We start from the raw sequence: 11,261 nt of genomic DNA, 5'->3' as shown, positions 1-11,261 counted from the left end.
TATTTCTTTTGTGCGTCTGTTGTAAGTGAACTCCTCCTAAACGGCTTAAACGATTTTATTGAACCTTTCTGTGTGTCTTCAGATGGATGTGAGAATGGTTTAGATTCACGGTTGAACTACCTCCTAAACGGCTGGACCGATTTTGATGATTTTTTTGTGTGTTCCAGTGAATTTGAGATTGGTGTGTGTCTTCAGGTGGATTCGAGAATGGTTTAGATTCACGATTGAACTACCTCCTAAACGGCTGGACCGATTTTGATGATTTTTTTGTGTGTTCCAGTGAATTTGAGATTGTTTTCGATTCTCAATTCCGTCCATATAATATAATTCTCCTGCTCATATGTATGTTAGTGAACTCCACCTAACGGCTGGACCGATTTTTCAAATTTAAGACAACTTCTGTCGGGTCCACTTGTATATGTATAATATTATAGTGATTATCTTAATTTAAAAGTACTGTGTAGCAGTTATTGTTATCAAAAGGAGCTGACTCAGCGTCATTCTGCGTTGGGTTAATACCAACACAGTGACCCATTGAGTAACTACTATTGTTAAATCTTCTAATATATAAAGCTCTCAGGTTGTGGCTTCAACTACAGGATCTTCTTTCCAGTTGATAACCTGCTCAACCGCAATATTTGCATATAAGGTAGATTTTGAGGGTTTACATTAAAAAAATCACAAATTGTTACGACTATCAATTTTGATGAGGTCTCAAAAATGATAATTGTTTCTGAATTGCAATTAAAAAGGCTTGATAGGTTTTTCTGTGTGTATAAGTATTCATGTGTGAATAACCAATTTTTTGTTGTTTGAATACTTAAAATATTATAATACTATAAGTGAATTAATTTACTAAACAAAAATCTAATATATAAAATTCTCGTGTCATGATTAAACTTTGAACTCCTCCGAAACGGCAAAACCGATTCTCATGAAATTTTGAGTGCATATTGGGTAGGTCTGAGAATCGGACAACATCTATTTTTCATCCCCCTAAATGTTAAGGGTGGTCCAAACGAAATTTCTTTTATATTTTTTTTTAAATCTCTTTGATTATGAGTCAGCATTAAAAATATACATACAACTGCAATTTTCACCCATCTACGATCAATAGTTACTTTTGTATCGGCATATTTAATATCGGCAATACAACGTTTGCTGGGTCAGCTAGTAATATTATATATTATTACGACTATAGTTATAATTTATCAGATTCAATTAAGCTGAGATTCAGCAAAAGGTATATTCAAAGTTGCAGGACACCTGCATCAAAGTAGTCTGAGAGTGCAAGCAGAACTCATTCCTAATAGCGTTGATTCGGTGTGTCGGGGTTTACGAATGTCTGCATCGCAACGTCGAGCAAATTTTTGTTTGTAGATTCCCGTCGTAGATTCCCTGACATAAAGTCAAGACAAATGTAAACTTTAATAAATTTTTAATCTTTGCATTTCTTACCACAGAAGATTACACTAACCTATTATATCACAAACATCTACACAAAAAAAATTATAAAATAAATTTACACTTGAGTTATCTATTTGAAAATAATTTATCTGATATTTTATTTTTATGAAAACGAGGGACGAGACGAATAGGACGTACAAGTGATGGTAATTGATACGCCCTGCCCATTAAAATGCAGTGCCTCTCAGGATTCTTGAAAAACCCAAAAATTGTGAGCGGCAATACAATTGCGCTCGTCATCTTGAGACTTAAGATGTTAAGTCTCATTTGCTCAGTAATTTCACCAGCTACGCCGCTCTTCAGACCGAAACACAGTAAGTTTATACATTACTGCTTCACGGCAGAAATAGACGCCGTTGTGGTACCCAAAATCTAGTCGACATCCTGTGCAAAGGAGCCTCCCATTGGTATATAAATTGGTAGATTGAAACAAAATTATTTTACTATTTAGTCACTATAACGTGCAAACTCCGACTCCTCTACCGGCACTCACGTAGTAATCGCCGGTAGGCATCCTCTCTGCCCCCACCTCACCGTAATCGTGCATATGTTCCACTTCTAGATTTTTACTTAACAACCACGTTGATAAAATATTTTATTTATGCACTATATTTTACACTTTATCATTATTCAGTCCCTCTGAAAACGAGATCTGGAAAGGACTTGAAACGTCGGGTTTACTAAAATAATAATAAAAATGTAAGTTTTACGCAAAAATCTTATGTAAAAAACACAGTTACAATATCACGCGTTTTAATCCCTTAAAAAGTGTATTTTTTTAAATATGCTTAAAATTCTTGCTTTGGTACAGTTGGCAAAGAAAACAAATGGTAAAAAATTTTGCAATGAAAATTAATTTTACGGTTGGTGCTAGAAACTCTGTCTATTACTTATTTTCAAATTACAATATCATCAGTAAAGAAGTCTTATAACATTTTGCACCATTTAAATGGAACTATGACTGCATTACTCTTCAATCCATTATCTAAAAACAAAAACTATTATTTCCCGCTGGGCGTTTCAGATGGTAACGTCGCTGACACTGCTGAGAGCTGGAGTAGATGGCGGAGCATCACCATAATTCTGTTTTTCTTCTTCTAGGGCGGAAAATATGTTATATATGACGGGGCCCGGCCCTTCACATGGTCAGCATCTTCGAGTTTCTCCATTATTGCGAGCATTTAACACGACAGCAAGTAAAACACATTCTTATAAGCACTATGCATCATTATTAGCAAGAAACATTATAATCGTAATGCTAGGTATACTTCACAAAGCCTTATCATTATGTAATAAAACGTGGTGTTGGGAGTGATTTCTGACGACGACTACAATACCACAACACTTAAAAAGACCATCCACGGTATTAATGAAAAATAATGTGTCCCAAAAGTTATAAGTATGTAGAAGAATTATTATCAAATTCCCGCCTAATACTCTCCGTTTACTAACGCTAAAAAGAGTTTCAAGGATTTTTTTATTATTTAACACATTTTTTTCAAACAAATACCCTTACTCCTTTATTACGAGAACATTTGATATTACAATAATAATATTTACGCTTTATAGCACAGGTATTTTTGTTACAGACTTGATATATAAACGTTTTACAAAAAAAAAACATTTTACAGAAATTTTCAATATTTTTTCCATGAAACTGTAAACATATCGTATGAAACGCATTCAAACAGCAGCACTGATCATGACACTCTCGATCCCCTTATCGTAATTCCACCTCAAACTCACTGACTAATACACCACATAATATTATGAAACAAAAATATCCTGAAATCCTAGATTTGTTATTACCGCGGGCATAGCATTACTCAAATGGGATCAAATATGAGACCCAATTTCTGTAGTCTGCGTCGGGCAACATTAATTTAATATTGAATGTCATGACCTGTCTTGGCGCGGCAGCACTACTTGATGTGGAGACTTTTTCCTGGTTCATCTTTAAAATGTCCAGTTTACATATAAATTTTACAGTTAATTCGAAATCAGGTGTCTTCGCCAAAGATTAAGTTAGGCACTTCAATAAGGCAACGTTGCCAGCTTCTTGTGCCTTTCAATACCAACTGTTACCTTAATGCGGTTTCCTATTTATAATATGTTGCGGTTTTATTTTTAGTCAATAGTTTATTTTACTTTAGTATTGTAATGTTTGTTTGACAAATATTAAATAAAATCCTCGTAACTAAGAAGGTACCTAAATTTGTCATAATAACTTCACTATCGATATTAAATTATCTTAATAAAAATCTTTTGTAGGACTTTTTTTTTCGCCCCATTAATAGAATAGTGTAGTTCAATTGTTTGTAGTCTATAAAGTACCTAAAACCAAATTAAGGATTCATTAAATGCAGGTTTCATAGCTTATTCATAAAATTTATTCTGTATCAAGGAGATCTACAAACTGATGATGAACTTCATAAGATACATAATAGCTTTAAGGGTAAATGTATACACTTCTATAATAAAGTCCCAGCCACTGTTCAGGCATTATCTATAAATAAATTTAAATCTTTTATAAAAAAATGGCTCTGTCGTAAATCCTATTACTCCACTGCTGAATAACTAAATGATCGGACAGCCTGGGACTAGATTGTGATTATTTTATAGCGATAGAAATGACTGTACAATATTGTAAAATTTTATTGACAAGAGCGCAAAAAAAGAATGCTGGGAGAGTTTCTTGCGCCGCTTCTTCTCTCTCAGAGCGCCATTTGTTTCCGAAGCGGTAGTAGTATCTAGTAGTTATTAGAAATGACATCAAAAATAATTCTAAAGTAATCAATTTTGAGAAAATAAATGCCTTTTATGCCTTTTTATGATGCCGAAACGTGCAATGTTTATTATTATTACATTAACATATTTTCTAAAAAAAACATATTCCTTGTAACATCAATGTACTTAATATTAACAGTAGCTTGCCCGCACTCTAAAGGTTCTAGCTCTAGAGAGAGTATGTCTATTACATGCTCTAGGAAATATTTATTCTAAGAAATGCAAAATGGGCTAGTTTTAAGAGGTTAATGAAGTTGAAAATGGCTCTCAAATCTATTTTACTAAGCTTTATAATAATGAACATACCAACTATTTTAAAAGCACTTACATCTATGGATGAGTATTCATTTTTCAATTTGGTGGAGTTCAAACAATATCTATATATATATATAAATGAATTGCTGTTCGTTAGTCTCGCTAAAACTCGAGAACGACTGGACGGATTTGGCTAATTTTGGTCTTGAATTTGTGAAAGTCCAGAGAATGTTAAAAAGGTGAATAAATATGAATATGCTCGGAATTAAATCAAAACAACAATTTCATTTTTCCTTTGATGTGTCCCCCGTCGTTCACAAATCAAATTGAAAGAATAGTTTAAAATGAATAACTAATTAGAATTTTTATAACTTTCCAACTTTCTCAGGAGGTAATAAATAAACTTTATTTCAGCTAAATTAAATGTTTTTTTATATTAATTGATAAAATATGGAGATATCTTAAGTTATGTTTTAAGTAATAAAGATTTTTATAAGTACTACGTGCTTAGTCAAGTGTGTACGCGGTCGAAGTCGCGGGTATCAGCTAGTAACTAATATAAATATCACCAGATATTGCAAGAAATTTCAAAAGAAGTCATATTTTGTTACGTTATATGGAATATTCTATTGCGTTACACAATTTAAGTACACATGCATATATATGTCTAATATATAAAATTCTCGTGTCATGGTGTTAAACTTTGAACTCCTCCGAAACGGCTTGAGCGATTCTCATGAAATTTTGAGTGCATATTGGGTAGTCTCTATCTATTTTTCATCTCCCTGAATGTTAAGGGTGGTCCACACGATTTTTTTCTTAATTTTATTGATATTTTTTTTTATTTGTTTGATTATGAGTCAACATTAAAAAATACATACAACTTCAAATTTTCACCCATCTACGATCAACAGTTACTTTTGTATCGCGATTTTAATATCGGCAATACAACGTTTGCTGGGTCAGCTAGTAATAGATAAAAAGACAGAATATGTAATTGAATCTTAAGGTATATTATACCAATTATAACAAACTTCAAAACACCGTCTATTGATACTGACAGGAGATATAAAATTATACGCACAGAAATAAATTTAAATCTTTTATTAAGCGAAAACTTATGTCGAAGGCTTATTACAGTATTGAAGATTACGTAAACGATAGTACAATTTGGAATTGAATAGTATTGTAGTTTTCATGGATTTTATGGTTCATCCCTGTATTGTTTTAGTGGACACGAGTTTAAAACTATGTACTTATATGTTTAAACTTTTGTGTAATTAACAAAAAAAAACAACAAACAAAAATTCTAAGCGGCACTACAATTGCGCTCGTCACCTTGAGACATGAGATGCTAAGTCTCATTTGCCCAGTAATTTCACTAGCTACGGCGCCCTTCAAACCGTAACACAGTGATGTTAACACATTGCCGGCTTCCTGTGCAAAGGAGCTACTGGTAAATTAGGCGCACAGCGCAAGCCCCGTCATCGAGGAGATCTTTGAGGGAAGCCTTTATCAAGCAGAGGACATCTTTTTACCAGAAGTGTTCATGGTGACAAGGATGATTCCACAATAGATTATCTTTATGAATGTTAAGTAAATAAAAACTCGGGTAACTGCATAAAAATTTTCATCCTAGATACATATCTAGATTCTATTTTTAGTGATTTACTTTGACGAGCAATGTTTTGATTTTATGTCAATAAAATATTTTTGACACTGAAATAAAATTAACGAGTTTATCATTATAAATACATATTATAGCAAATCGCGTTGCTAATAAACCAACGTTACCTGTTTTGAAGTGTCTGAATTATTTTAGTTAATAAACTCAATATTGATTACTACATATAATATTTTTCTGCCCACCGTACATTAGGGATACAAATAAGGACCAAAGTTCAATAAAACATATAATGATATATTATTGGATTTTGTTTTGTTTAATAATTAAGAATGCCGTGAGTCCCCTGAAACCGCTCATAGGGTTTCAGGGGTTTCAGCCTAGGGTTGTCAAGAGACAGAAAAATATTATAAAGTTTTCTGTTATTAGTAAACACCCTCAAAAATTTATTTACTATTACAGTAAAAAGCTGTTATTTAGTCACTCAATAATAACTTAAGGCCGATTTCAATATTGGAGCATATTTTTTTTTAATACAGATTTTATTTTATGAGTCAATCTATCCTGATTGTGTAGTATAATGGCCGTTTTTAATAACCTATCTGTCCTTAGTTTAACTTACTAGAGGTAGACAAATCTATCCTCTTACGCTAACTTACATTTCAATAACCTATCGACATAAAGCATTGAACTATAACTATATTGGACATAACTATGGATAGATAAGATCTTGTCATTAAACGGTGATAGCAATGTATCCGTAACTAGAGATACGTTATTGAAAACGGCCGTAAGACTACATTAATTACTAACGGCCGTTCTCAATATACTATCTACAGATAGAGATAAATTACTAACTTCTACTGTCAGTAATTACCTGTCAATAATCTGATGCTGTCCCAATATACCCGATAAGTCATTCTTATCGCATTATATTGGGACGCGTGAATTACAATTTCCATACAAACTTCGTCCCATTGACGGACAGTTTGTTTAGATAAGGTGAGTTACCATCGATAAGTTTATTGGGACAGAAAAGTCAACGATAGTTACGATTTTTATCTCAAGTAGGAGATGAAACTGATTATTGGGAACGGCCGCAACTGTTGTTTGAGCTATATATCTGCAGTCTTGAGAGGAGCTGTTCAGGTTGATACCCTCAGTTGAATTCCACTACCGGAAATTACGTGAAAATTCGAAATTCCACCCGCATCGTGTTGAGTTTCCGGGAAATTATTTCCTCGCAAGGCCACTTTGTGGAATCGATTACCAGGTGCAGTGTTTCCGAACCGATACGACTTAGGGACTTTTAAGATTTGAGTATACTCCCAACTTAAGCGCTGGAAACGCATCTTTTTACCCCTGGTGTTGCGGATGTCCATGAGCAGTTGCCTCACTTTTCATCACGTAGCCCTATTCCCTGTTTGCCCCCTCTTATATAAAAAAGACTTCAAGCACATTTTGTCATTGCACATAATCCACACACGTACCGGAAGACGCAGTGTTGGTAGGCCCCCTACAAGATGAACCGACGATCTGGTCAAGATCGCCGGAATACGTTGGATGAGGGCAGCGCAGGACCGATCGTCGTGGAAATCTTTGGAAGAGGACTTTGTCCAGCAGTGAATGTCTTCCGGCTGATGATGATATAATTCACAGGTAGAGCCTTTCATTGAAAGTAAGAAATAAATGACCTCCATTTATTGTAGAACTAGGTGCAATTTTCGATCCAGTATGTTGTGGCCTTTTAGTCTCTTAACTTGGTAATGGAGAAGGATATGCTCGTAGTTTTGCTCGCGAATCGAAAATGAAGAAATCCATTGGAGAACCAAAGGCACCGACAAAGCTCGAAGAATGGATGGCCGTTGGGCCAGTCGAATCAACGAATGGTGACCACGTACTGGTAAACGCAATTTTGGTTTTGCCCCCCCACAAGATATACTGGTTTTTTTTTATGGAAATAAGGGTCGAGACGAGCAGGACGTTCAGCTGTATTTGAACGCTCTACCCATAACAATACAGTGCTGCTCAGGATTCTTGAAAAACCGAAAAACTCTGAGCAACACTACAATTGCGCTCGTCACCTTGAGACATAAGATGTTAAGTCTCATTTGCCCAGTAATTTCACTAGCTATAGCGCCATTCAGACCAAAACACAGTAATGTTTACACATTACTGCTTCACGGCGGAAATAGGCGCCTTTGTGGTATCCATAATCTAGCCGGATTTCTGTGCAAAGGAACCTCCCACTGGTTAAATAGGACAGCGCAAGCCCAATCATCGTGGAGATCTTTGAGGGAGGCCTTTATCTAGCAGTGGACGTCTTTTTACCAGAAGTGTTCATGATGCCAAAGATAGATTTATCTTTATGAATGTTTAGTAAATAAAAACTCGGGTAACTGCATAAGAATTTTCATCCTGTGAACAAGAATTATCCAGAATGCTTTTGCGGTTTATCCGTTCGTGTTTTATGTTTTCTAATGCTCTTGGTAAATATAAAACTGTTCGGAATAGCGTTGCCGCTGTTATGGCCTGCGTTTATATACCATCAACTGTTTACGATACGCTGAAAGTTCTGGCATAAAAATCCATGTCATTACGCAGTATTAGGTTTTATTTATTGTACAAAAACCGACTTAGGTTGACCTTTCTGGCAACACTCGAGCTATTCAAGCATTTCTGATAGCAGGGATTGAACTTGACAACTTGAAACATGCACCATATAAATTGGAATCGTTTTAACGTAGTTGGTGTCAATATATCGTCGAAATTCATCATTAATTTATGAGTTTCATAGACTTTTTAACAGTGGGAGGCTCCTTTGCACAGAATACCGCATATTTCTGCCGTGAAGCAGTAATGTGTCTTTCGGTCTGAAGGGCGCCGGAGCTAGTGAAATTACTGGGCAGATGAGACTTATCATCTTATGTCTTAAGGTGACGAGCGCATTGTAGGGTCACTCAGAATTTTTGGGGGTTGTCAACAATCCTGAGCGGCACTGCATTTTAATGGGCAAGGCGTATCAGCTTAACGTCCTGCTCGCCTTGTCCCTTATTTTCATAAAAAAAGTATTTTATTACAGAAAGTTACGCAAATAACTTTTACGTCGTACACGTTACATCGTTTGATCGAATCTTCTATACCTTAAGTATCTGCGGACTGAGACACGAGACATAGCAGTCCGCTTCTCTTTGTCCCACCGCAGTAATCACTGTTTGTCTAACGGCCATTTCCAATAACGTATCTCTAGTTACGGATAGATTGCTGTCACCGTTAATTGAGAAATCTTATCTATCCATAGTTATGCCCAATATAGGTTAGATGTTAGACGATAGGTTATTGAAATGTAAGTAAGCGTAAAAGGATAGATTTGTCTACCTCTAGTAAGTTAAACTAAGGATAGATAGATTATTAAAACTTATATTAGAAGTAAACAAAACGGCCGTAAATGTCTTTCTTTATAAGACTAGCATGAGAGCAATATCTAGAGATAGACCACGCTTTGCCGCAATTCTAGTAGGTAAGAAGACTGATTCAAACTCTGATACCCAAAATATGTTAGTTTAAATTTCTAAAATGTAACAATTAACTATGACATTTTAATATTTAAAATTTATCATATTTTCTCATCATACCAAAATCTTCCCTCTCTTGGTGTGCTATGCTAACTTAATGCAACGGGCAACTACTAGTATATAAACAAAGCCATATGTGTAATTTATCTAAAAGTTTGAATTCAATAGAAAATATTGATTACTTGTGAACTCAAGATTCTTCCATCTCTCCCTGCCTTGCTACGCGGTACCGTTCGGGTATAGCAAAACTATCTTTTAGGATACCTTCGGAAAAAACAGGACCAGGAAAATGCTACGATGCATTGAGCAACGAATACGGTCGATTGGGCTGCTCAAATCAGTTCACAGGTTTGTGAATAAATTCGTTCATGTGTGTGTGATACATATATTTTTCAATCTCTTTTATCACGCATCCCTTATATTTTGTAAAAACTCTCTCAGCTTATATTAAAGATATCCTTTCAATCTCATCAAGCGTATTGTGACGCCATTCCTAACTTTTATTACGAAACTCGAGCGACATTTACGAATTGTCATGATTTATTTACTCTCGTCTTGTCTCGTTTCTTCATTTCTTTCGATTTATAAATAAAATAAGATGCCTTGTTCAGTTTACAAATACAATACAATCTTAAGTAGTTTTGCTGCTCATATTAATGTTCGTTTTAGCGCTCTACGAGATTATTTCTTGTACTCTACAGTATGATCATTGAGACACTAACAATACATAAGGAAAATACTCGGTACTCGATTTTTTTCTAATTATGCACAAGAGGCACTTATATTTTGCATAAGTAACTCTCTAAATAAATGAAGTGTTGGGTTGTAGTTCAATAACTTCGTGCGCGACTGTCCCACGGGGTAACTACAGGGGCATTACCGTCGTATATGATTATTTCGATAGATTAGCGCAAGCACCGACAGGTCCATGTGTTCGCCTTCCCGCTACCAACTGCCGCACCCCGTGATGAGCGTGTAATACGTGTGTCCGCGCGATGTCTGTGTGTTGCATATTTACGTAACGTTTGGTAAAATTTACTTCGTAGTATATCATAATATATGCAGAAAAGCTTTATAATATATTTTAAAGACATTAATTTTATGAATGTATATCAGTATATTAATGAACATTAAAGGCAAGTTCACAAAAATCGTCACATTTTACCTCAAAGTTGTAATTTTCCTAGCTACAACAGGAGATCAACAAATCACACTAAGGAATTGATTAATTCATGATTAAGTTCCTGCTTTTGGCACTTCAGTAGTCAATCTATGGATCATTTTAGCGATCACTTTAAATGCATCAACGAATATATTGTATTTTTAGCATAGTATTTGTATGAATGTGACAAATAAGCGTTACGTGGATTTGTAAATTAAGATTGATATATTGAAATACAGATTCATTATGGATTGATGAAACGGATAGACATAAATATCCTGTATATATACGCACTGACTTTCTATTCTCTCTTCATGTCCCATAACTTACAGGTTTTTGGTGTTTTTTTTTCTTACATTTTATTCGTTTCGATTCCCTGATGAGGCAAGTA

This window comes from Leptidea sinapis, chromosome 25 (genome assembly GCF_905404315.1).
Source record: "Leptidea sinapis chromosome 25, ilLepSina1.1, whole genome shotgun sequence".
In the NCBI taxonomy this organism is placed as follows: Eukaryota; Metazoa; Arthropoda; class Insecta; order Lepidoptera; family Pieridae; genus Leptidea; species Leptidea sinapis.
This window is presented reverse-complemented; position numbering follows the sequence as displayed.